At 44.1% G+C, this 26,233-nt stretch overlaps 1 protein-coding gene across 5 annotated transcripts in view; it reads right to left on the reverse strand.

Annotated features, from left to right (window-relative positions):
• Positions 1 to 26,233, reverse strand: part of LOC143214037 (receptor-type guanylate cyclase Gyc76C) — a 118,254-nt gene that overhangs the window by 20,686 nt on the left and 71,335 nt on the right. The gene's annotated exons all lie outside the window — the stretch shown is intronic.

The following is a 26,233-nucleotide window of genomic DNA, read 5'->3' on the forward strand; positions in this document are numbered from 1 at the left end:
ACGAACTTCGCAATCATCTCTAATAATTGACTTACGCAACGTTGTAGCTAGTTCTGAAAGAAAAGACAGGCCATTCTATGGGCCGTAAAGGGTTAAGAGCAGCGCAGGGGAGAGGACTGCGAGCTGAGAGTAGCAGGGTGGTGAATCGCAGGTTTTCGCAAGAGCGCTCGATCGATCGGTGGATCGTCGATTTCGCGGAGAGGTTACGATCGCGATCTCCTCCGGCTAACGATGCTCCGCCATCTACGGTCATTACCGTCCCATTGTTACGCAAATTGTGGCTCGATCACCGGTGCCGATCCGATCTCTATGGAGCGGTGTTCCCGTGGCCGGGGACCGGGTTCAAGAGCTCGGCGTATATCCCGGCTTGCGAAATGATCGATCTCCGGGACCGGGACTAGCCCGGCCCGGCCGGTCGACGCTGTGCACGATACAGCAGATATACACCGTGGCAGTTTTACAGCTTGGGATCAGAGGTGCCGTGCGATATTTAGATACCCGCGTATTTATATTTAGCCTCGCCTCGTGTCCACGAGCATGCTCTCGCTCGAGTACTCAAGGAGCGAGTAAGCGAGCGAGCGCGTTACTCCGATATGTATAAACATAATAGAGAGAAACAGAGAGAGAGAGAGAGCGCGTGTATTTACTAACTTCAGAACGATCGTCATTATACATTCTAATTCGGGGAACGGGAAACGGAGCGTTGTCGCTGTGACCGGTTACTTTTATGACGGACAGCCAGAAAACCAAGGGCGTACCACGTTCCCCGGGGACCGGTAATTTATGAACGTACAAGTGGAAGATTTCCGACGGACAGACACGCTGGAAATGACAAGAGGTGGTGGAGGCAGAGGGGCGAGGACACGTTCAAAAACCCACCGATTAATTCGAAAGTTCAACGGTTCGGAAATATGTGGCCGATACACAGGCGGCGCGGTTTCGAAACGCGCGGCCCCCCGACGACGACGATTTATCAGCACCGGGAAAGGTGTTCGAATTGTATAATGCGGCGACGAACGGTATATGTTTTTCCCTTCTAAAAATACATCTCTAAACCGGAGAATCATTGCGCGGCCCTGTTCCACGAGGAGTAACGCGAGTACCTCGTGGGGTGGGGCGGGGGCAGAGGTGCGCGCGATTCTTTTACGCACGGGCGCATGCGTGTCGGCGAGTAGCACGCGCGGACGCATGCGCGGACACGATCTCGCTGGGAAGGAGCGGGGGAAGTCGCGTACATACACAGAAACAGGGCGGTGCTTTCATTTATTCATAAATCAACAGCGTCTATTTATAGCTGCGACGGACAAATAGCGATAGTTGTGAGCGAGAGCGTTCGCGCGCACGCCACGTTGTATCCTTGAATGGCGAGAAACAATCGCAGGAAAATCAGTCGATTTTTTTTTCCATGGAAATTCGCGGGAACGTCTCGTCGCTTCGCATCGGAGATATGTAGAAGTAAGGGGGACGACGAATATACATATATTGCATGTAGATACTTGGCGACACCGAACGATTTCCAACGAGCACGTGGGCCAAGTTTCACAGCCGCGTCCGGGGCTACGTTCGGTCAGGGTCGTGGGCTCTCCTCGTTCACGATAATTAGCCGTCTTCTTAGCTCCACACGATGACTATTTCTGGAAAATTTTTAATTGAATCGCTAGGCGGTCGGCTCTGCTTAACGAGTTCTCCCGGATCAATTACTTCAATTGGAGATATACTCCCTAAGACCGTTTGTACACACGCGGACTGACCGTTCCATGATTCTACGTTGGTGATCCGAAATTTTTAAGAGGGGATCGCGGCACCGATGAGGGCCGGGACTCTCGTAATCTCCGTGATCTGCTGCATGTTTCAATAAACTTCTCGAACAAACCATATACATATTGGTAGTTCTATTCTCGAGTTACAATCTCTCTTAAATCTACGGAATTCTAGATGAACCGAAGCGAGTCTCGGATCGACGAATGGCTAGCAGGTTGCAGGGAAAAAAGTGTGGATCGCCGAGCCGTCTTGGTAAACAGATCGTGGCGCAACGTCGAGCTTGGGATCCACGCAGATTGTTTCAGCGAGATCGGTGGGTGTCGCTGGCGGACAAGACACGATAGAAAAGACACGGGACGAACACGGTACTCGCGAGAGTCCGAGAGACGACGAGAGAGAGCAAGAGAGAGAGAGAGGGAGAGCCAAGCCGTTGCTCTCTCGGAGGACGGCGTAGGCTCTCTTCGTATATGGGACGGGATACGAAGAGACACGGGATGGGAAGTTGTCTGTAACCCGTAACCGACTCGCCGGTGCTGGTTGCTGCCGTGTTCGTTGTAGCCGGCTCGTTCGGTCTGTCGCTCGAGCCAAGCAATAGCCCAGGCTAAATATAGCCCGGCGATAAACATAGGCAGTTAGTTGGTGCCGCGGTGTAGAGCGGTATCCTTGGATATACTCGAATGACGCCGGATACACGACTACTCTCTCGTAACGCCGTGGGATTTCGGGCTCTACCTGCGAGAGAGTCATTCAAGAATACCGGAGCCGCTGCACCGCACCGGCCCAGCTTGGCCCGTCGCGCGTCGGCCACCGAACGGGCCCAGGGGCCCCACGACCGGCGCGGCGTTCAACTGGAAATTGGACGCGGTCGACCCGTGTCCCGTGGTAATTAGTCCTTTCGACCGATGTTTGCCGACGTTTACGCTCGTTCTATGGTAATGGCCAATTAATATTGCGTGACGCGCCGTCCCAGCTATAGAACTAACTCTAGTAGCATTTATGGCATGGCTGGCATTTTGTTGGGCCTTCGTTGTAATATTGGTTGACCAATCGTTAAACATGTCGCTTTTTTATGCAGGCGGGACAACGATCATGGCCAACGAAGGGCCAACGTCATTATAATACGAATGGCTAACTGGTCCGCTAACATATTTCCCTGATCTTCTCTTTTGCGGTTATTTTGACAGTATATCATAAATAATATAATATGAACAATGTATTTTCACGGTAAAAATTGGAAAAACAAGAAAATCTTAATTATCCACGTCGGACTTGAACCCGGACCCCGCCTGCGTAGTAAGCTGATGCCCCACCGCAGAACTTGCAGAGGTGTCTTGCACGTAGATGCTATGATCAGGGCTATTAGTATTATTGTGTCCATTTCCAGTGATCTAAAAACTGTTGATGCTTTTTTATAGAGAAGTAACAATTCTAGTAGCTAGGTGGATAGAGGTGGTCGAAAACTATGGAAAACATTAAACCGGTCGCAAATGATTAAAACAGTTTGAAACCTAACACAATGAAAATTCTTCAAGATATCGATTTTCGTACTTGTAAACAGAGTTGGGCAACAATTTTATTCAAATAAAAATTTTTGCCCAACTCTGCTTGTAAATGATCCCCATACGGCCCTTATTTTTTAAACTTGTATTATGTCTCTTTAACTTTTAATTACTCGCATATAGTATTCACGATCTCAAAACTTTAAATTTAGCGTTTCAAGCATAAACAAAGCTGTCTACCACACTAGCAAATATTTATTTTGCATTAGAGTAGATGCTTCATCGCATAAAAATGTATCATCTAAATAATTTTTCAGTTAATTTCAGTATTAATTCAGTTTCATTTATCAGTTAAACTGATAAAACGTTGAAAATCAATCTAACGGAGATTAAACAATGAAATTTGTAAAGTTTGAGACTAAAATAGACTTGTTTGCACCGTTCGGAAGTAACGTAATTGAACCGCAGAACGTCGCGGTTTCTCGGAATCAGCGAAAAATGTGTCAAACATCGCGTCGTCGCGAGGAACGAGGATTACCGCGTATCTCTGGGAGATTTTAATTTTTACGTGTTGGCGCAACAACGCTGTCTATATATATACATTCCGTATTTATAAATATATAAATAAAATCGTGTCGGCTCTGTTTATCGTACATCCGGAGGAGACAGTGGCTCCCCGCGGTTTTCTCTGCGCGAAAGTCCACGCCGCACCGCGCCGACTCGAGGTGAGCTTTGCGCGCGTTCTCTCCTTCCTCGATTCGATTCGCTTCGCGTTTCTCGACAAAGCGGCGCGGCGGCCGATCTAAATATAGTCGGGCCCGATAAACACAGTCGTGTTCGGACACATGCTCGTCCGATAACGGGAGAGTCGTTGTAACACGGTTGCTGTAATAATATCGTCCACAACCGCCGTAATACTAGATGATTTACGCGTTGTTTTCGCCGCACAGATTACCAGATTACTGGCAAATATTGACGGACTGGGGATTTGCGCGAATTTCAGCGGGTTCCGCGGAGAAAGAAACAGACGGAGCAAGATAAGGGCGCGTTTAAAGGGGACTTTTGACGTGACGCGACGCGATGCGCCGATCCACCGCACTGCGTGGAATGATAACGCGGACCCACTGGTTCCGAAGCGATCCAGAACAATTGCCAACCGGAGAGTGAGCTTCTCTATCCCTGATCACGTGAACTGGGATCAACTGTTACAGCGTCACGCGCCGTGATCGTTTCGCTCGCGTGATAGAAACGGCGGAAACACGTGGATCTACAGTAGAATAAACGAACTACGAGCAGGTGTGACATCAGCAAGAACAAGAACGCAATGAAACAGAACGGGATAATAATGTCCCCTGTAGAATGCAAGTAACACAATCAGATCTTTCATGAGATCCAGGGCCCAATAAATCATTATCGGTCCTTTCGGAGTGAAAACTTCTTTAAGTGCATCGCGTACACAATTGCTACGCAGCGAACGAGTCTGATTCGTCACGCTTCGAGGTGAAACGCTATTCGGGTAAACTCGGGACAGCCGAGACAGGCATGCAATCGTCATAGACGTTTTCACTTCGGTCGTGCGGTCTTACGCGCACAGTATTGGTCTGTTTTTTAGAAATTTGTTCTTTTTCCTATGGTCGTGTTACAATTTGATGTATTTATTTCAAACAGGAGATCAATCTGAGAAATCAATCTTTCTTGAAAGCCGTAGAATGACGTATAGTGGCAGTGACCGACTTGTAGTTAGTTATAAATAGAACCGAGCAACAAAAATATTCAAGTATTGAGATCAAGTGCACAGATGACTACGATAACAGATCATGTTTCGACGTTCGCAAAAAATATCTTCTCATAGTTTTCGTCCATTTTCGTTCTACACTTTGAATTTACAATTTCAAACAGGAGATTGTTCTCAATACTTGAATAAAGATCAAGATGATCTGCACTTGATCTCAATACTTGAATATTTTTGTTGCTCGGTTCTATAATTTAACTACAAGTCGGTCACTGTCACTATACGTCATACTACGGATATCAAGAAAGATTGATCGATGATCAACTGAAAATTCTGAGTTAAATTTGCGTGAAATTTCACAGTGGTACACGCGGATCGTTCCGCGAATTATCGGTTCGCCGCCAGCGAGGAAATTATACATTTGGTGTGCGGCGTTAGGCTTAACGGGGCGATAGAACGAGCTTAGCTGACGACAAATTAAGGCGATTGCGACGAAGCCGTCGCGGCTCGTTAAATCGCACGCACTTCGCGTATCGCGCGCGAGGGATAGACACTTGAAAGCACAGCCTTGCATCGAGACGGAATGTGGACACATTTTGTCGGAATCCCTGCTGCTGAAGCCTGCGTTTTTGAAAGGAGCTACATACTCGTCGGTCAGAGACGATCTTAATAGGTACGTCCTGTTCATTAGCTGTTCCGACATTCCTTTATGCCTTATGTTTTCAACAAAAACGACATCGTAGGAAATACCTGTACCTTAATATTGTACAGGCAGTGGCTGGAATTATCAATGTTTATAAATGAACCCTGTATTTAACAAAATACAGTATTCCACCAACGACTGACAAATTTTCCAAACAAAACGCTCCCTCATGCACATTCATTTCTTTATTTTGTTCAACCAAATTCGCTTTATACATTTTAACTCTCACTCATTATGTGTGTCTGTTTCTTTCTCATTCTCACCACACATATCTACACAAATATTTGAATACATCAGCTCTTGGTTCTCGTATTATTTTTCCAACGAAAAATCAAGTACTACATCGCAAGCCTAGGGTAAATTGTACTATTGCTGGCACTGCAGTAGTTATTGGCACTTTTGATTTAAACGGCAAATATTAAGAATTCCTGGTATAGAAAATCATCTTATATTACTTCTTATTTATATTTTACAGCAACGTTGTAAGTTTTCATAACAGAGTTCCACATATGACTGTTAGCAAAGCTGGTACATCCAGTAAGACCGACGGATGGCCACAGTGTAGTGTAAATAGTGTTTTATTAAAATTTTCGTTACGAGTAAGTATACTTTATCGCTTTGTAACTTAATTTCGGACTGTACTACAGATGTAATAAGTGCGTATATGCTTAATTATAAAACAAATAGCCTGTTTAACGTTTACTTCTTACTTTACTTCTACGATTGTTATTCACTGAACATATTTTATAATAAAAGATTTATCACTCGTAAAACTGTTTGATTTTGCTGAAAAATCTCTATTAGCTTATCATAATAGAAAGTTAAGCTCGTTTAAACATTTCAAGAAAAGATAAAAAGATTTTTACTACGATTTTGGCTTAGGGAGTCAATCATTCTATAATTTACCCTACCTTAATACCAGATAACTTATGTTGGAAGACTTTGTTGGTCTTGTTACCGAAGGTAGTCAAGTCAAATGACCCTGTACATCGAAATGTAAGTATTTGTTTAGAGCTGATCCTTTCTATGTAGGTCGTTTCTGGCCAGTACAGAATGAACAGTATAGACCATAGTATGTACACCTGATCATAGTAGGACAGTGTATGTAGAACCCTAAGAGCGTGTCCTGATCAGGCCCTAGTTTCCTGGCATTGGAGCGCTGTCAGCTGGATGGTTGGCCGCGGTAATAGTTGTCGAAGACGTTCGCTTTTGACACGATCGTTTTATCGAGCCAGGGTCGCGTTCTTCCTAGTTTTCCGAGAGTATTGACTTTAGAATGGAAACGTTCCTCGCCGGAGAGCCGTAACGGCTCCGCAGGGCGAACCACTCGAAAGAACAATGACACGTTCGAGAAATAGGTCGCCGTGTCGTTGAGAAAGAGGGGCCAACAGCCGAGGAGAGGCGTTCGATCGTTCCACCGTGGCTGGAAGAGACGATCCACCACGAAATTTGAAGTCGCGTCGGCCACGACGAGAGATTGGCTTAACTCGTTCGCTGGAATCGTTTTAACTGGATCGCTCGTGGGTGCGCGAAGTTTTATCCGTACTATCTGTAAGAGCCACGGTCAACGCGATCCGGCGGAAAAAATAGTGTTAGATAAGTAGAGAAGCAAGTTCGAGGCCGGCATTCTAAAATGTGGCGATCACGTGCTCGAATCTCCGGATAAGCTGCCCCGGGTGGTGACGAGACGGGAGAAATTCGTTTATCTGCGCGGTTACGGAGCAGCCCGCGAGCGACGCCGCGCCGCGTCGTAAAACGAGGGAAGAACAACGCAGGACCGACCATACATTCTTGTTGACCGAATGAATACGCGTCGGTACGCTGGGCCCATAATTGGTGCCGACCAATTAAGGGTTAATTGAGTGTATTTTAGCCTGAAACCAGCCGCGTCGTCGTTACTTAAGGCGGCACCCACATTAAACCGAAGCGACGTTCGTCTGCTCCGCCGTTGTCCCCTGAGGGGCTATTATTCTAGTGCAACAGGTCCAAAAGGTTCATCCACGTTTTTTGCATATATATATATATATACATCGAAAGCTCAATATTTTAACTCTTTGCCGTCGGAGCTATTTTAACTCGAAAATTAAACATTTCTTCCGACCTAGAATAATTCCATTATAATATCTCATACAATACTTAAATGTTTAGTAAATGGTTAGATACCAACATATTTAATACTGTCCACTGTATTTTGAATAATGGTACAGTAGTTTTTAGCGATGACTCTGAGTCACCCCTCGACTGCTAAGGGTTAAGAGTACGCTCCTAAAATTTTATAATCGTACTCTCTACAATATTTCAGCAACAACTACTGTACCGATCCAACGCAAGCATACGTCTTCAGCACATGCGTGATTATCGTCGCCACCACATGTATGTCAAAATATATTTTTTTTCTAATTTTCACAGCCACTTCAAAGCAAAGGAAAATCGTTGAAATCGAAACATTATATTCAAAGCACCCTGCCATTTCATCAATTTTCTATATTTTTCTAGAAAACTAACATGAATTCTAACAAGGATCGCGTAAAAAATCTAAGTTCGTGCACAAAACAATGCAATGAAAATCTACTACACAAAGTCGTACAAATTCGGACACACAAAACAATGCAAGCTAGTCGCTTTTAGTGCTCAGGAGCCATAACTGGTTGCTCCTATGTTAAAGACATAATTCTTTCGCAACTTCTAGGTCAGATGTTCATACAGCTGACGAGTTCGATGTGAAACCTTTAGCCTCGTTTACACAGTTTGATAGGCACCACGACGTTCACCAAATGACTCGCGTTCAAGAGCCTCGGGAGGAGGCTCGTAGACGAACTCTTCGATAAACAGAAGCCAGAGCCCGATAAAAAAAGTGGATCCGCTTTTCGTTCCGGTCGAAAGTACAAAGAGAGAGAGAGAGAGAGAGAGTGGAGTCGTTCCAAACTTAACCGTGGTTTCTATAGTCGGTCCAGGGGGCTAAGTTTAGCGATCGGAGGACGGTCTCGGCGTCGAGGTTCGTCGAAGCAGTTCCTGCGGCAGGCTGCTGACAAGGTGGCTAATTTCAGCGGTCATCCTCGAGAGCGCAGGCAGCAAAAGTCGGCGAGCCAAGGTCAAAAAACACGTCAGTCATGTTCGATCGAAGCGCCGTGGATCGTGAATCATGCTGGTGCACAATCGCGAAAACTAGAATGTCTGCTGCACCGATCGGGTGGCGGGAAAACTGCATATAAGCTTCTCCTTATGCATCCTCCTCCAGCGGAATGAAAATTGATTTGTTGAGAAAAGTTGAAGTCAGTCATTTTCAATAAGAAAATTGAAGAAACTAGTCATTGTGTCTCTTAATCAACGAGAACTTGATTAGGGAGCTCCAATTGATTTGGGATACCTCCTTGGTGACTCGTTATTGGACGCGCTATGAGCTGGTGGGGATAGGGGCGTCATTGTGCCATCCCTAACACGTGACGATACGGACAAGAATCTCTCTAGCGCACTCCAATTCTTTCTCTTCGACGAAAAAGGTCAAGCAATCAGTAATTGCCAGTTCTTTTGTCCTTTGCAACGGTAAAAAATCTCGAAACACAGAAGACATAGAAAGCTGAAATTTGTTACACAGGTAGCCGTTAGTCCAAAGGGGCATATGAATATGCTTTTAACCCGGAAATTCTCCAGGATTAAGTAATAAAAATAAATTAGTGACATATACCTCCAGAAATAATGCTAGTATATTGAACAATCCTGTCAATTCATTCGGGCATTGTGGCCCTTAGACAATGACAAATCAATTCGGAGACACAGTAAGACCTTTAAGAGCAATAGCTGACTGCTGCCTCGTTATTGGTTACGTTACGCGCTGATGGGGGTAGGGGCGGGGCGCTGTCATCCCCAATGCTCTCGACGCTTTCGAGAAGACTCCTCTGTTACACTAGATTCCTCTGATTGATACTGATTCCTCTTCTGTCGACGAGGATCGAATTTTCGAGGAGTTTGAAGAGAAAAAGAAGGTCAAGCAACCGGCTGACGACCCAATAAAGAACACCTGTATCGAGCCAGTTTTTACGCCGATTGGCGCTATCTCTCGAACGGATTTCCCATAAATATTAATTAATCCTGTTTGTGCAATATTACGTTACAAGAGCGCCACGCTCTCTCCTACTCCCGCGCGTGTTCGGAGCGGACACGAGCCGACGCGACGATGACGGGGCAAACGGGTCGGTCGGACTCCTGGCCGGCTGCGGAACCAGTATTCTCACACTCTATTCACTCTTTTATTCCCTGCCTCTAAAAATAGCGTTTTACTCCAGTAAAAACGTCCGCGTTGCGTTCCTACCGGCCGCACCGCGCCGCGCCGTGATGAATGGAGAATCCCCGGCCCCTGTGTTGGCTCTTCAACCACCGACGATTATATTCCGGTGGTTGCCTCTCGATTTCTGCCGTGCATTTTGCCGTCGTAGAGCCAGAAAAAAAGGAGAACAACCAGTTGACCCAGTTACCGGGAAATTGCAGTTTTAGGCGGATTCGTTATTGGCTCGTCGGACAACCGCGACCGTTCTGTAGACACGGCGTCATCATTTCCGTCGTTTTTATCGAATCGGAATGGACTTCGCCCGGATAGCTTTCTTCGTTTCCTATAAACATCTCGCGGGACTTCGGTACGCGACGATACTAATTCGAAAGAATGCCCGACTTTTTCTACAAATACCGAACGTGCTTCCTTCGGGAGTATTAGAGACAGATGTGTTGCAACCAACACGAAAAGTGGTTCGTGATGTCGAGGATCGATTCGTTCCCACGATGATCTCGAACCGCTCGCTCTCGGAGAAACCTCGAGAAGGTCGATTCGAATAAAAATTTTTCCGGAATTTGCAGAGATTTGATATCTTTCTTTATCTGACAAGACAGTCGTGGTTTCCGATAATGGATCCTCTAAAGCTTAAATAAAGCCTTTCGGGTTGTACATTTTAGAAAATATTTCACGTCTGCACACATTGGCACACTAAATTGTTCTGATCGGTATTCATTTTCTCGACCCATTTGTCGTTACGTGGCAAGTTATTCCAACAATGGTGTAGATTTGATAGCGCAAACAGGTTCCGTGCTAATGCAAATAAGCTAGACAAGTTGATACATAGACAAGCTAGAGTTGGCGAACAGAGTGGTGTATAATGTCTTACGAAGGTGATAAGAGTCCGATCATCAAGATTTCGTGCGACTCTGGTTGCCACACGTGTACGAGCACATAATGTATGCAGCAATAGTAAAACGAAGAATCTACAATGGATCTCCTCTCGACCATTTCGATAGTTATAATTTATAATGTAAGTAGTTGTGCACAGGCTTACTTATAGCAAGCGTTTCAAGATCATTATCCAACCTTCTATATATTCTGATAATTAATTCAATCTAGAAATGGTCAACTATAAAAAAAAGTAATTAAAAATAAGAAGTCCAACAAGTCTACAGGAAACAGTCGCAAAAACGAATTGGAGAAACGAATAAAACAGATCTGAATGGATCTAAATTGTACGCTCTATGTATATGCAGTCGTCAGAAGCTCAATGTCATGTTTTACGTAGTTCGTGCTGCATTTAATTTTCTGGTATGCGTCATCCTTTGATTGCTGTACGAATTTGCATCCGAGTTCGACACCTGTTAACCTGTTTCCAAATAAATAAGGCGATACATCATTCGACCCAGAACTCTCCGAAGCGTCACGCTCTTTCACAAACGTCTCTCGAAGAATTTAGGCTACTCTAAAGAGCTCCGATACGCGAGTGAAGCGAAGGCGAAGAAGAGGAAGGCACGTATAGTTCTCGTGCTGCGAAACGATACCCACGTTGCTCGGTAGATTACGATTATCGATGAGTTTCTCGGCATTATGTCATCCGTGTTGGTGTTGCGCAACCGGGACGCTAATCGACGCGCGTGTACATTTCCCTGATACATATACAAAAAGAAAGATGGAGAGCGAGAGTGAGAGAGGGGGAGGGTGGGGGATGAAAAAAAGCTGGAGAGAAAAAAGAAGACAAGATTTTAATGTGCAGACGGGCGCATGCACCAGGTTAATTTTACGTAATATTACGGCGTTGCACGGATCGGTCGAGCCGGGCTCGGCCAATGGCGCGTCCGGCCACTCGTAAATTCCTCACGCTATCGCGATATATTTAACCCGGCGATAACGTAGCAAACAAATCGTATCGTTTCACCCGAGAAACCGGTATTCTCACGCTGCACGCTCGATCGTCCGTGGGTTCTCCGGGCTAAAGATAGCATATTTCGCGGGGTATCGTGCACAACCTGCGTGCAACGATTTCGCGAGCACCGCGAGAAAATCACTGTAATTCCTGGAGAAGGATGATAGCCGCCACGCCGAGGGAACGGAATCGAAAGAACAGAAGCCGAGGGACGAGAGAACGCGATCCTGAGCGTACTGCGTCCAGCGGACGAACATCCTCTAGATATTGTCTGGCCACGCCAAAAATTTGACTTCCAGGCCGCGGACATCTAGGCAAATGTCTAGATCTTTATAGTTTATGTACTTGCAGCTCATTTCGATTTCACATATTTTTTGTGATCATAATTATTATGCCGTGTTAGCGGCTCAATTCAATTCATGTACTTGGCGTAATTTTTTTTACTTTTTTGAAGTTTTGATTGGGATAGGTTTTACACTCCAATTCAACCTTTTTCAAGTGAATTTCACCTTTCTGCAAATTAAATTCAACCTTTTGCAAATTTATTTCACCCACTAGGAATAGTTAAAATTAATTATTTATTTATTTCGATTAAATTATATATTTATTTAGACACATGTGAACGGTGTCATTACTGCGAGGGAAGACTCAAAACTCAATACGCTTCAATAAATGTGTACATACTTTCATTTTTAAAATTTATTAATCAAAAAAATGGCTGCAATGAATACACATATCTACACACAATTTTCACACAGTGCAAAGTTAATGAATTGGTAATTACTTTAAAATAAGTATTTAATGTACATCTTTGCAGTAAATAAAATGTTGAATTTCTTAACGATTGACTGCATTTGATCTGATTGTTTTTACAAAAACTTACTTAAAAATACTTGTTTTGTAAAAGCTTGAATTCGATTTGCAAAAGGGTGAAATTGATTTGCAGAAGGGTGAAATTGATTTGCAGAAGAGTGAAACTGATTTGCAAAAGGGTGAAATTGATTTGCAAAAGGGTGAAATTGACTTGCAGAAGGGTGAATTTGGAGTGCATACTTGTACGATTGGAATTAATCGTTTAAAGTGTGATTCCGTATTAAAACAAAAATATACAATGGATGTTGTAATTCCACATTTTTACTATTATTTATCTGTCGACCGATTTCTCGATATGTTATTTCAGCTATGTTTGGTAGCACATATATCTGCGAATCACTATTTTCAACGTTAAAAAATAATAAAACTGCGAAAAGGTCAAGATTAACAGACCAGCGTGTACAATCAATTCCAAAAATAATTACAGTTCAACAAATTCAACCAAATTTCGAAAATCTGATTACTAAAAAACATTGCCAAGTTTCTTCGAAACAAAAATGAGCAAACTTGAAAAATAAACAATTTTTGTACGTATGTTATTTTGTATGTGTAACAGCAATGTTAATAAAAAAACTGTGTTTCCGTTTTATTTCGAGTCTGCTTTTTTTTATTGCGGCCCTCGAATTAATTTATAATACTTAATGAGCCTTGGTGGTAAATTTCGAGTTTGACATGCCTGCTGTAGCTACGGTTTTTCTCAAACAAAAATTTCATCACAATTGTCGCGGCAGCCTATTGGCGTCTTCTCGAAGGGGCGTCCACTTTGCTGACTAGCTTTACGACCCCGGGATGTCGAGTGCGAAGGGATAATAAAGGACTCGTTAGCGGAGTATGTACAGCAGATCCAGTTGACAGTAAATCGCGGGGCTGATCGTTTCGTTCGCCGCGCTAAAGATAGCCGGCCGATTACTTCATCGTAGAAATCACGCAACGTCACTCGAAACAGAGAGATATAATGTGGGTCGGTGTCGAGGAGACGAGGAAATGGCAGCGCGGAATTATCGTTCCCGTAGGTTTGTCCCCGACGCGCGACGTGTTCCTGCGAGTACATAGACGCCGCGACGATCGAACCGTGTAAACGGGCTCTAATAGCTGCACGAGAAACGGATAGACACCGGTACCGCCGGTCGTCACAGGAAAACTTTTTACCAACGCAGACGCCGCCGTGTATAAACGTATAAATAATGCATGCCCGTCGCCAAACAAGTGTACCGTCCGCTATTACCCGACCGATAGCTACCTCAGAAGCGCTATTATTACGCCGTTATTGCTCAAGATGAAAGTATCCAGACGGTAAGCGCACGCCGACGCCCACGCGCGAGAGGACTCTCGCCGAGGATCTGCAGGATCGGGGAACCCGAAACGATCTACTACGCCATTTCTCTTGTTTAGCCGGAAGAACACGAAGAACATTTGCTTGGGATTAGGAGAGAATGATGCGACGTGAGATCTGCATCGAGTGTGCCTCGTTTTGTTGGTCGCTTTTCCAGTCTTGGCTGTGTCCTGGCTTTGAGTTGCTATTTACTTTGGAACACCGCTGTGTAAAATTATTACAATTCCATTGGGACTTGTCATCCTCGTTTATTCGAATGTCCTGCTTTTTACCAGGGCTTCGGAGTCGGTAGAAAAAATTCTTAACTCCAACTCCTCTTTGTTTTACCTCCGACTCCGAATCCGACTCCGACGCCGACGTCGACTCCGATTCCGACTTTCCAAATTGAAAAAATATGTACTCAAAATAATTAAGAGTTGTAATAAAACTGAATAAATAGTTGAAATATTGTAATAAATTCTAAGAATATGGAACACAGATAACACTGATACAACACAACACGACTGTTACTTTCTCATTTTCAGGCAATAGTTAGAAAATACTACTACCATAACTTTAACTGTTTCTCCTCTACATAGTGCCGAGGTATATGCATACATATACAATAAGTCTATACACTGTAGATCGAATATTAGCAATTTATTTATGTATACATATTTATATTAATGATTTATAAACATAAGAGTTGGAGTTGGAGTCGGAGTCGATATATTTTTTTCGACTCTGACTCCGACTCCGGGAGTCGATGTATAGCCTTTTTCTTACTCCGGCTCACACTCCAGTGATCAGCAATTACTTCCAAACTCCGACTCCGACTCCACGACTCCGACTCCGAAGCCCTGCTTTTTACCATCGAACACATGGAAGTAGTAGTGCGTTATTGAAGCGATGCCTCTTAGTATTCAACTGAACGGTCTTGCACTGGATATGTACAACATGTTGTACATAGATATACGAGGTGTTGCAATTAAATAACGAGACTGGGCACTTTCCACCACGCAACAGCATCGGACGAGGTTGTTATTAGTAGGTCGTTGATTTTGATGCTTCCGGAGCAACGTTTCGTAATTTTGTCTATCTGTGTGCTTTTGTTTCTTGTCTAGCGTTATTGTAGAGGTCACTGTTGCGTTGCAGTGCCGCGATCACTGCAGTGACTACTCACAGAACAACCAGACATGCATCACAAAAATTATCACATGTGATGAAACCCGGATTTTCCAGTACGACCCAGAAACAAAGCGTCAATCGATGCACTGGAAGACGCCCGGATCGCCAAGAATGAAAAAAGCGCGAATGAGCAAGTCGAAATTGATATCAAAGGTGTTATCATGACTGACTGGGTGCCTGAAGGTCAAACCGTTAATCAGAAATACTACAAAGAAGTCCTAATCAAGCTGAGGGAAACAGTAAGGAAGAAGAGACCGGATTTGTGGAAGAACGACTCATGGATTCTGCACCAGGACAACGCACCAGCCCACAATGCCCTATCTGTGAAGCAGTTTTTAACGGACAAGCGCATTCCTGTGCTTGATCATCCTCCGTATATTCGCCAGGTCTCGCACCGTGTCACTCTTCTACCTTTTCCTAAAAGTCAAAAGTGCATTGAAGAGAACACACTTTCAGTCTGTTCAACATGTAAAAACAAGAACGGCAGAGTTGTTGAAGAGGCTGACAGCTGATGATCTACAGCATTATTTTGAACAATGGAAGACACGTATGCAGCGATGTATAGATAGAGGAGCAGAGTATGTCGAAGGGGATAAAAGTTAAATGTAACTTTATTTGCACTAAATCACATTTCCCACACCAGTCTCGTTATTTAATTACCACACCTCGTACAACATACTGATCCAGACAGATCAAAATGTGAATGGGTTAAGCTGAAGTAACGAGGAATTCTTGTTCAGGTTCGGATACGGGAAAACGGATCGATGAATTGCTTCGCGAGTCAGGGTCCGGATAACGCGTTAATTCTGTAGGTAGAGGGGAGCACACGGTGTGTGTCAGGACAACGACGGACTGACACCAAGCCGGACCAGGTAAGCGTCCGTTCCAGGTGCGTGGGGCATCAACAGGCTCTCGGCTATAAATAGACCGCGAAGGTCAGGGGAATCAGCAGTTTTCATGCAAATGCGCCATCGATGGAATAATATTGCTCCTTTCGCGGAGAGCCGATCCAGCTCCGGTTACTCGGGTTTCCAGTTGCGGAATCGTCACGATTTAATCCGTTTTCATTCGTAGACACGGATTAACGAGCGAGCCTGGACTTCTTTTCTTCTCGTCCACACACGCGACCCGTCCCCGTCTCCGCCCTCCCCCCCCCCCGCACCGTCACGGACCCACCTGACAAGCGCGACAAACCGCTGGAATTTATATGTATATTGGTAATTGATGCTGTTTACTCGATGTTTCTCCCGGTTCGTCTCGCGTCATCAGCGATCTCGATCATAGCGCTCGACCGCGAATAAAGAGAACGAGCTGCTGCGTCTCTGAATCTGGAGATCGATGCTCTTCGACAAGATTCAATGATTAGTTGATCTTACAATTAAATAAGAATGATTTTCATCTGTTGCAAGACGGAGGGACCAACATTTATTTCTCTTTTTGTATAACAGTTTTATTAAGTTGTAAGCAATGTATTAGATTCTTAACCCCTAGCAGTTGAGTAGCATTATTCGCAATATTGTTTACATTATTAAATATGTTGGTATCTGATCAATAGACAGGGGATCTTTATGTGCAAAAAAAATTTTTTTACTCGATTTGCAATCAAGTGAAGTGAAATAAAAATTTATTTTCTTTCTTAGTATGACTAATAGGTCGAAAATAATATAACAGTGGTTTTAAATTCTTCTAATGTTTCCACTGTTACGAGTTACACCTACTCATTTTTGTCATAAATGCATAAAGTCCGCTGTCTACTAATCAATTACTACACATTTAAGTATTATAGGTATGAGGTATTATATCAATTTCATATCCATAAATTGAAAAAAGTCATGTACAATGGAATTATTCTATTGTAGGTCGGAAGAAATGTTTGGTTTTCAAGTTGAAATAGCTCCGACTGCAAAGGGTTAAATTCTTTCTACTGTTTGAAATTAGATGCATCTCTATTCCTGTCATAAACCCATCAAATCTGCAGTCCAATGATTGCAATGTAGGTAATTTCACAATGTCGACAATCGTTTCTACGTATCAAACGCAAAGTGCCTGTGTGCTCTTTGAAAAGCCACACTGAGAAAAAAGAAGTATTTACTTCAATAACACGCGTGTTATTGTAATTTTTTTACTTCGATGAATATCAATGTATTCTTTTCAATAGTATGAAATTTAGAAGCAAATCGTGTTGTATTTGAATTGTCTATCATGAAATGATTGAAAATATTATTCGATTCAATACCGTACATTATTATTCGTAATATTTCTCTTTTTCCTTCAATCAGATGTGTTGTTAAAAAAATTTGAGAAATGTATTGATTTATACTGGAATTGGTTTGAGGCCATATCTTATTTTTTTGAAAACATTGATGTCAAGCTATTCGCTTGTATGATTGGCGGAAATGAGTTTTGCTATTGAAATTCAATAGTATTAAATATTAAAATAAGTTCATATGACATTGGCAATATTCGATAGTACATCTTATTGAATCAACATATATTTTTTTTGTTTCGACAGGATTTTTTTCTCAGTGTAGTTATTATTTCAACTATTGGGTTGGAAAGAAAGTAACTTCGGTATTTTAACCCTTCACTGCATGATTTTTTAATCAAAGCAACATTTTATGAAATGAGATAGATTGTGTAGTAAAATACCGAAATTACTTTCTTGCCAACCCAATAGAAATAGTACATTATTGCACGAATCAATAAAAATAGCACTGTAACTGAGTAACTGTCCTATTATTCGAACACTACGTAATGTTTACCTATAATAATTAAAATTAAAATTCGAGCAGTATTTTAGCGTTGTACCAACGAATAAAATTTGCTTTCGAAGTACAGTTTTGGCCTTGGACCATATATGTATACTTATAATATACAATATAAGTCTATAAATGCATGTGGACTAAGGTTTTAGCCATCTTTTTTGCAGACTGCGCCACTGTGCAACGTTCTCCGGTTTCAACGCGCTTCTCGTCGCTGCATGAACAGTTCAAATCGAGTTATGTAAGGTCTCGAAGGGTAATTCGACGTGGAGCCGTTAACGTGGACCCTCGGAATATCGCACGCGAAATTGCAAGCAATCTTGCCACGGATTCTGAGGCGAACTCGCGCACGTACAAGTATATGTATACGTACACCACTCTAGTATGTTCTCGTTGCCATATAGTACCTACGGGCCTAGTCAATTTCAACTTGTCGGACTTTCGGAAAGCTGAATCGCTGCATTGTGTTTCTTTCGTTTCGTTTCTCCGCGCAGGCATCTCGGTTTCAATTTACACTGACAGGAGAACGTATTGAACTGCCATTCAACGATCTTAATGATAACTTGCTACAATGTATAGCTTTCACAGAAATATCAGACACGCGCCGTTTTACCGGCTAATATTCTTATCGACGGGGGTGAAAGCACCCCTCAAAATTACGAGTTAGATCGAGCAATTTGTTTCACGAATATGTCTTTCTTTTACGAATATATACTGGTGGACACAGAGTAATTGTTCAAAGGGACGCATTTACTGTCTTTCAACGACGAACTCGACTGTGTTAAAAAGAAATTCATTTGTTTCAGGAAATTTTTGACAGAGCTGTGATATTCGGTTCGGCTGTGCATACGTTTGTCGTAGTGTCGAGGGTTCAGAAATACCCAACTGTATTTTAGTGACAATGTTTGTACCCTTCAAAAGATAAAATCATCTTTGACAAAATGAAAAGGCGACGAGGTAAAATCACACGCACTCAATTTTCTGGTACTCATTCAGCACTAAAAAAACCGTGAAAATCGTATATAAAATTATTTCAACAACCCCAGTAGTTACTGACAATTCTGTTTTCTTGTTTCGATAAACGGCGATTCTGTTAGAGAGCGTCACACTAAAGATCGGCGCACACTAGACCGCACCGCGACTGTTTTGACTTTCGTATATGTAGTTCATAGTTCTATGTTTTACATTTTACATCACGCATGGGCAAATTTTTGCTCGAGCGAAGGCATTTTCAAGGGATACGGCATTACGGCCGCCACGGGGAGCGAGACGCGCGGCCGAGACATAGACATATACAGATAGACTGCGCGGCCTGAACGAAGCGCTGAAGCCCACAATGGCGGCGTGCGAGAGAGAGAGAGCATTAGCCGGGGTCCATAGCGCTCTCTTTCTAATTGATGTGTCGACACATCATATAGAAAGAGAGCGCTATGGACCCCGGCTAATGCTCTCTCTCTCACTCTTTGTACCGCGCGCCGCCATTGTGGGCTTCAACTCGCCCATAAGACGGCGCAGTCTATCTCTATATGTCTATGGGCCGAGAGAAGTGGTGGTATCCCTTGAAAATGCCTCCGATCGAGCAAAAATTTGCCCACGCGTGATGTAAAACATAGAATGAACTACATATAACTACATATATAAAACTATGAACTACATATACGAAAGTCAAAACAGCGGAAGCGGGTGGTCGGCGTGCAGTCGCGGTGCGGTCTAATGTGCGCCTACCTTAATTCCTCCAAACGCAATTCAGAAAGCATAAAAACACGGTTTGGTGCATGCAACTTCAATCTCTCGGAGTACCGGTAAAAGCCGGTTCAATTCCACGCTGCAGTTCAATAGTTTTCCGATCCGCGGGGACGTCATCAACTCGGCCGGCGCGGCGCGGTGCGGTGCAATCAACAGGTGGTTGCACCAACCACTGCGGTGCAGTGTGATCGGCGTGAGAGTGCGTGGCCGCGTGTGCGTGGAAAGAGAGAGAGAGAGAGAGAGAGAGAGAGCTTGTACACCGGAGTCCCGAGAGGAGAGCGAGTCACTTATCGAAAGTTCCCATTGGTGCCCGGTACGCGCTCGTTACCTGAGAGCTTCGCATAGGTGGGCACTCGCGCTCCTTGTCCACCTACAAGCATGTACCTAAATGGGCACCAGTGGCCGCGGTGTGTACAGGGTGGCCCACGGGTTCTGGCCAGCGCGTGTCCACCTCTCGAATCTCGGTTCGCGAGCGTTGAATCGCCCGTGATTTGCATGTTCCCCGTTAGGCATCCGTTACTTTGTACGGTGACCCGTTGGACGGCCGTCCACCTCTGCGAATCCGCGACGAATCGTGCGAAATATACCGATCGCTCGAAATTTTTTCTCACCGCTCCTCGAGATCGACTTCGCGATTCGATCATATGGCTGAGAAGTCCTTATACTGTAGTAACATTTATGGTTGGACAGCTGTGACCAACGGTTGGGATATGGTTGGTGGTTTTGTCTACAAATCTTATGACAATTTGCCAACGAATAATCCAACGTTGGGCCTACAATTATTGTAGTTGGTTAAGTAACAAGAAATTTACGTATAAATAACATTTAAATGTCGTACGTCTTATAGACGTTAGAAAGGCTGTTACAACTAAACGCTTGTTAATTATTATATTCCGAATTGATTTTTTGCGTTTTCACATTTATGGATATATATTTGCAATTTGTTACTGTCGCGGAATCGTTGGCCCACTCATTGTCGACTCATGTAGTATAGATCAGATTAATTAGCGGGGCCAGTTAACCGTTCGTATTATAGTGACGTTGGCCTACGTGCATTAAAAGGCGACATTTCTAGACCATAAATGCTACTACGGTAATCGCTTCCTATGTTACAGACGTCGATACAATGGATTAAAACGATCATTCAATTCTTCCTTTCTGCAAATGTCTACTTTCATCGTATCATGTAGCAATTGCATTTCGTACCGCATTAACCCATTTGCACCATAAGGAAAAATGAGAAACGATGTCTTATATCGTAGCTGGGTTGGGCCGGGAGATCGTGCTGGCCGTAAGCAGAAAATAATCCAACGGAAGCGGGAATACGGGCTACGCAAACATCCGGTGGGTCCGTAAGAAAAAGCGCGAGCCTCGACGAAATTCAACGACGCGTGCCCGCTAAAGGCGAGAGACGGTCCCCGCTCGCGCCTGCTAACGAGTGAAACTAGGTGAAAGTATGAAGCGGCGCGGCGCGGCGGGCATCTCCTTCTGCTTCAGGCGGCGGCGACGGCGGAAGAAGTCCCTCGGCAACGGGAGAAGGGCCTCGATTTACGTTTCTGATCTGATCGCCGAACAAGTCGCGAGACCGCCTCCGGAGCGGATTCGCGCACCGTGCACTTCGCGCAGGAGCGCAATGCAACGAGCGCAGCGCCTTTTATCCCTTCTCGTTTTACCCGGCGAAACGATTCGCGTTCTCGCGTGTCCGTTTCATTCTCTTACGACCTCCAATTAACATAAATTAGTCTGGAGGCCTTTTTACGTCCGCGTATGTACCACTTTCTCATATTCGAATCGCCGCGCCGCGCGGCGAGAGTCCTCGAGGGAGAGAGAGAGAGAGAGACCGTGCGACCTTACGACTTCCATCGAGGAAACGTTCTCTTTTTTCTTCGTCTCTCTCTTTCTGTTTCAGTTTTTTTTCTTCAACTTCTGCCCGTTAATTCCTTTCGAAGCAGACCAGAGCAGAGCGGAGTGGAGCGATCGGGAACCGGCTGCGCTAACAAGGGAAGTCGGTCGGATGAAGACGCAACGTGCGCCAATTTGCGTGCGGTTTTGGAGGTGATATTGTGCTTGAAGAAGTAGTCGACACGTCCTCTTTCACGTTGTTGCACGCATGTGAGAATAGGCAAACGAATACGTTTCAGCACGTGAAAATTCTTACACTATTGAATACTATTTCCCACCCCTGCAATCTGAACAACTCCATCAAACTCGAGGAGCTCTGGCATCGAATAGTTACCAAAGTACCGTATTACATTAAAATACTTCAGGCTAACATATGTCACTTGCCAGACTTCCCTCATGAGTTTCAACTGTCCGTCGGAGCGTGTTTCATCGCGACGAGTGAAACTTTCCAATGAGCGATGAACGACCGGCGCGCGGCGCGTAAGTGCGACTTTTCCGCGAGAGGAACCGTTAACACAGTGGACACTTTCGCGAAAACTCTGCTACGAGGTTCGCCGAGCCTACCACGCGATCGTCTAACAATTTCCAGCTGTTTGATAAGAAATCAAGGTCACCTTTAAATTTCAAAAATCAATACAGTAATTCTTCTATCGAAGTCCCAACACCCGTGTTTTGAACGGACTTCGATAGAATAGGGTGGCTAAATTTTTATGACTGCGTCTACCGCCGAGACTTCAAACGATGAGCCGAACATAGAGAAGGACAGAATGAAATAGGATCGCGTGGCCGAAGCGTGTTTAAAGGCCCGTGCGTCATCACAATGAAACACCGGGACCTCAGCTTCTTTATTTTCTATGATATCATTATGGAACTTTCACCAACATATTCGTGGCATTTCTCTGATTAAAATGATACCAAACACGATATAATTTGGCCAATATTTAGTGGTTTAATCGACAATGAAAGTTTCGGACGCAACGAAGAAGAGCGTATGAGAAAGAAAGAGACGCGGACAGTCGACGTCGCCGGCACAGTTCAAAGGCCCGCGTTGTCGCTGGTCTTCGTTGCCTTCGAAACTTTTACCGTCGATTAAACCACTAAATAACGTTGAAATTATATCGTGTTTGGTATCATTTTAATCAGAGAAACGCCCGGAATAAGCTAGTAAAAGTCCCATAAACCGATCATTAAAATTAAGAAGTTTGAGAACTCGATTCACTCGAGTCAATGTGTGGTGTTCACACCGATATACCCGAGCCGAGATCAATCATCGCCGCTCTACGGCGCGGCGCAGCGTTGGCCGGCAGTGGAGTGAGTAGGCACTGGACTTCGATAGAACAGGCGACCCAGGACTTCGATGGAAGAATTACTGTACATATACTGATGTCAAAAAAGAATCCAACGACCTACATTGTTACGTAAAGTTAAACTTCAGGCATTCAAAAAAAAATTGCGCAATACTATATGTTAATCGTACCTGTATTTGTTTAGTTTCGCACGGTCCATTTTTATGTAAATTTTAGTTAAGACTTAGGTTAAGATGTCAAGATTTTTTGTCATATCTTCTTTTTGTTATATTAGTTATACTGTCAAAACTGTACACATTTGTATAAAAGGACCTCGGTCCGTATATAATAATAATAATAATAATAATAATAAAACTTCCAAAATGGTGCTAAAATCATAATGAACTGCAAGGTGGGCGGCCAGGACCACTACGCCTTGCTCGAAAACACGCGCAACGAACAATGTTCGCGTAAAGAATGGATGTTCGATCGGGAATGCAATTATCGAGAAGCTACTGTATATTGGTTGCGAATCCGCGGAAATCGATTGTTCGGATGACTGACAACTGGTCTCGATCAAGCCAGCTAAAAATAGTCTCTCGGAATCGCTGCACGCGTTTCGCAGATTGCCGCGCGTCTACCCGCTCGGCTCATTTCGACCGGCCCGCTTCCCGATAATTTCTTCCATAAATAACCTTCGATCCCAAAGTTTCCGTTCGACCCTGGCGCTAAAAATATCGCCGCGATAACGTCATTGTGCGCTCACGGTGACGTCACGGTACTACAACCTTTTTTGGAATCTCCTTTTCGCTGGAACCGTGCGATAAGTCGCACAATGCTCGTCCCCCGTTAAGACGCGCTATTTCGCGTCCTTGCGAGTCCCACGTAACAGGACGAACATGATCGGGTTGGAAAATTTACCGTTAACAGTTTCCGCGAGATTCGCCGAAACACGTTTCTCATACAACGAAAATCTACAACGCCGGCATCGCGTCGATCCGAGAAGCTGAACGACTCTGATGGTATACAGCGATGGCAACATTGTGCGCTCGACATGCTCGGAAATTATACGTAGTCGTTTGTAGCGAGCCAGACACGATTCCTACAAAAGGGACAGTCTATGGGAGTCAGCTAGGCCATTTGTCATAGGCGGAGGTATCCTAATTGGAAGCAACAGGCTAATCTTAGCACAGACGGAGCCTAGAATAGCTCGGACCCAAGGTGATTTAAGCCGACGCGACGCGCGACGGTCCGTCTGCGGGGCCAAGTTTTAATAGAGACAGTTCGGATTAAGAATGCGTGTGTTCGAACGGATCCGAAGCCGAATAAGCGGCGCACACACTTTGTTCGAGCGGAACCGGTTCGATTCAGTTCGCGCTGCAATGAACACGTTTCTAGATCCTGCTTAGACGAATGCGTCACGAGCTTCGGACCTAGGATAATCTACGGCTTTAGATACGCCAGGCCCGCGATAATTCACGGTCGCAACCGAGATAGCAAGACCTAACCTAGGGCTAAAGAGACCTCAGGCTGACATATCTCAAATTTAAGATCGAGATAGATGTGACCTGAGGATGGAAACTTAGGGACTGAAGGTCCGAAGGACCGAGAGATACCATCTGGCCATATTTTGTGTCCGAATCTAAAAATTTCCACTCCAGCACGCGAGCAGATAAGCGAGTGAACTTTACCATTGGGTATAGGTTTATAATTGGGTATATTCACTTAGGCTGAACCATTAGACGAAATCTGTTGTATCTCTGGTCTCCATTTTGTGTCCGGATCCAAAAATTTCCATTCTAGCAAGCCAGACAAGCCTATTAAACTTTACACAATGAAGGTACGTGTCCATCTGAGAGTAATACTATCTCGAGTTACTCTCGAGAGTCAAATTCGTCAGTGTGTAAACTGTAAGGTATTGAGAGCGCTAGCGCAGACCTGCACGAAAAACTCTCAGAGAGCGAACAGTAAATTGGAACTCGCAAATGGACACTTTCAATTTTTCCCTCGGCTATATCAGCTATACGAACGCCATTCGTTAGACATAAATCGAACAATAGGCAGGAAAGTCTGATCTGACGCAGAAGTTAGAGAAATTATTAATGTACAGAAATTAGACTCCAGGGGTAGTATCGTTCGTACAATATACTCATTAGTTACATCCGACCGCAAGCCATGGTTTAGTCCAGCCTTTTCTCTTTTTGGAATATTTCTTTTTTCTTATTAAGTACACTGCAACAATTGCTGCAAACTTTGGCGCATCCATTCTGTTCACTAGTATTTTGATAACTATCGAAACTCATCTGAGAGAGCTACACAAATAAAATTCATATGGCCACATACCTGAGAGGATTTTCCAAGAGTTGACTCTCATGAACAAGCCTTCTCTCCCCGAGGAAGTATGTACTCTCAAATGAACACGCAAAAAGAAATGTTTAAGAAGGTTGATGTCCTATACATAGACTGACGCATTAAAGAAAACGTATTTAGTTTCGAAAGTATTATAAAGCAGTTCGGGCCCGGAACAAAGAGCTTGTGGAGGGTCGAACCTGGGGAGCATATGCTAATTTTCGAGGGCCCGCAGCACGGTGATCGCGTGTTGCTGACGTCGCGCGTCGCGCGCTCGAAAGTTCCGAACCAGCCCGTAATTATATTGTCACGCCGCGAGTGTTCAATTTGTTGGCACACAACCGCCTCCCCCGCGTTCATCAACCAGCCCTGGCTGCGCTCCACCTTCGACAACTTCAACACTCTGCCATCGTCACCGTACAACCCCTCCGTTCTCACACGTGACGAAGCCCTGCAGCGACCAATGTCGCGAACGCGATTTCCTGCGATTCGAGAATCTCGAGAACCGCGAGGTCGCTGTGTTCGTTTCATAAAAACTTCTCATTATCTAGAGTCTTTCATTATCAATATGTAGAGTGTGTTATAGAAGCCACGTACTTGTGATTTTTCATGTTAGTTCGTTCTTTTAATGATGTTAATTTAAACGCTACCGCTGACTTTCATTAAGGTTTTAACCCCTTGCCGTACTTTAACGAGTCACACTCGTGATGAAGGTTTCAAACAAAGTCTAACAAATAGGAATGTTACGCCAGTCTTTTGAAATGAAATAAAAGTTGATTCGTTAATAATCAATATTTAAGCATTAAAATAAATGTGGTCATACAAAAAATATAAATTTTCTTTCCTCTTCTACGACATTTTTGAGGACAAAGACGTTTCAATCACTGCAACTAAAGAAAATGGCACAGCAAGGGGTTAAACAAACACTCCTGAAAACACATTTGCAA

Source organism: Lasioglossum baleicum, chromosome 1 (genome assembly GCF_051020765.1).
Source record: "Lasioglossum baleicum chromosome 1, iyLasBale1, whole genome shotgun sequence".
Lineage (NCBI taxonomy): Eukaryota > Metazoa > Arthropoda > Insecta > Hymenoptera > Halictidae > Lasioglossum > Lasioglossum baleicum.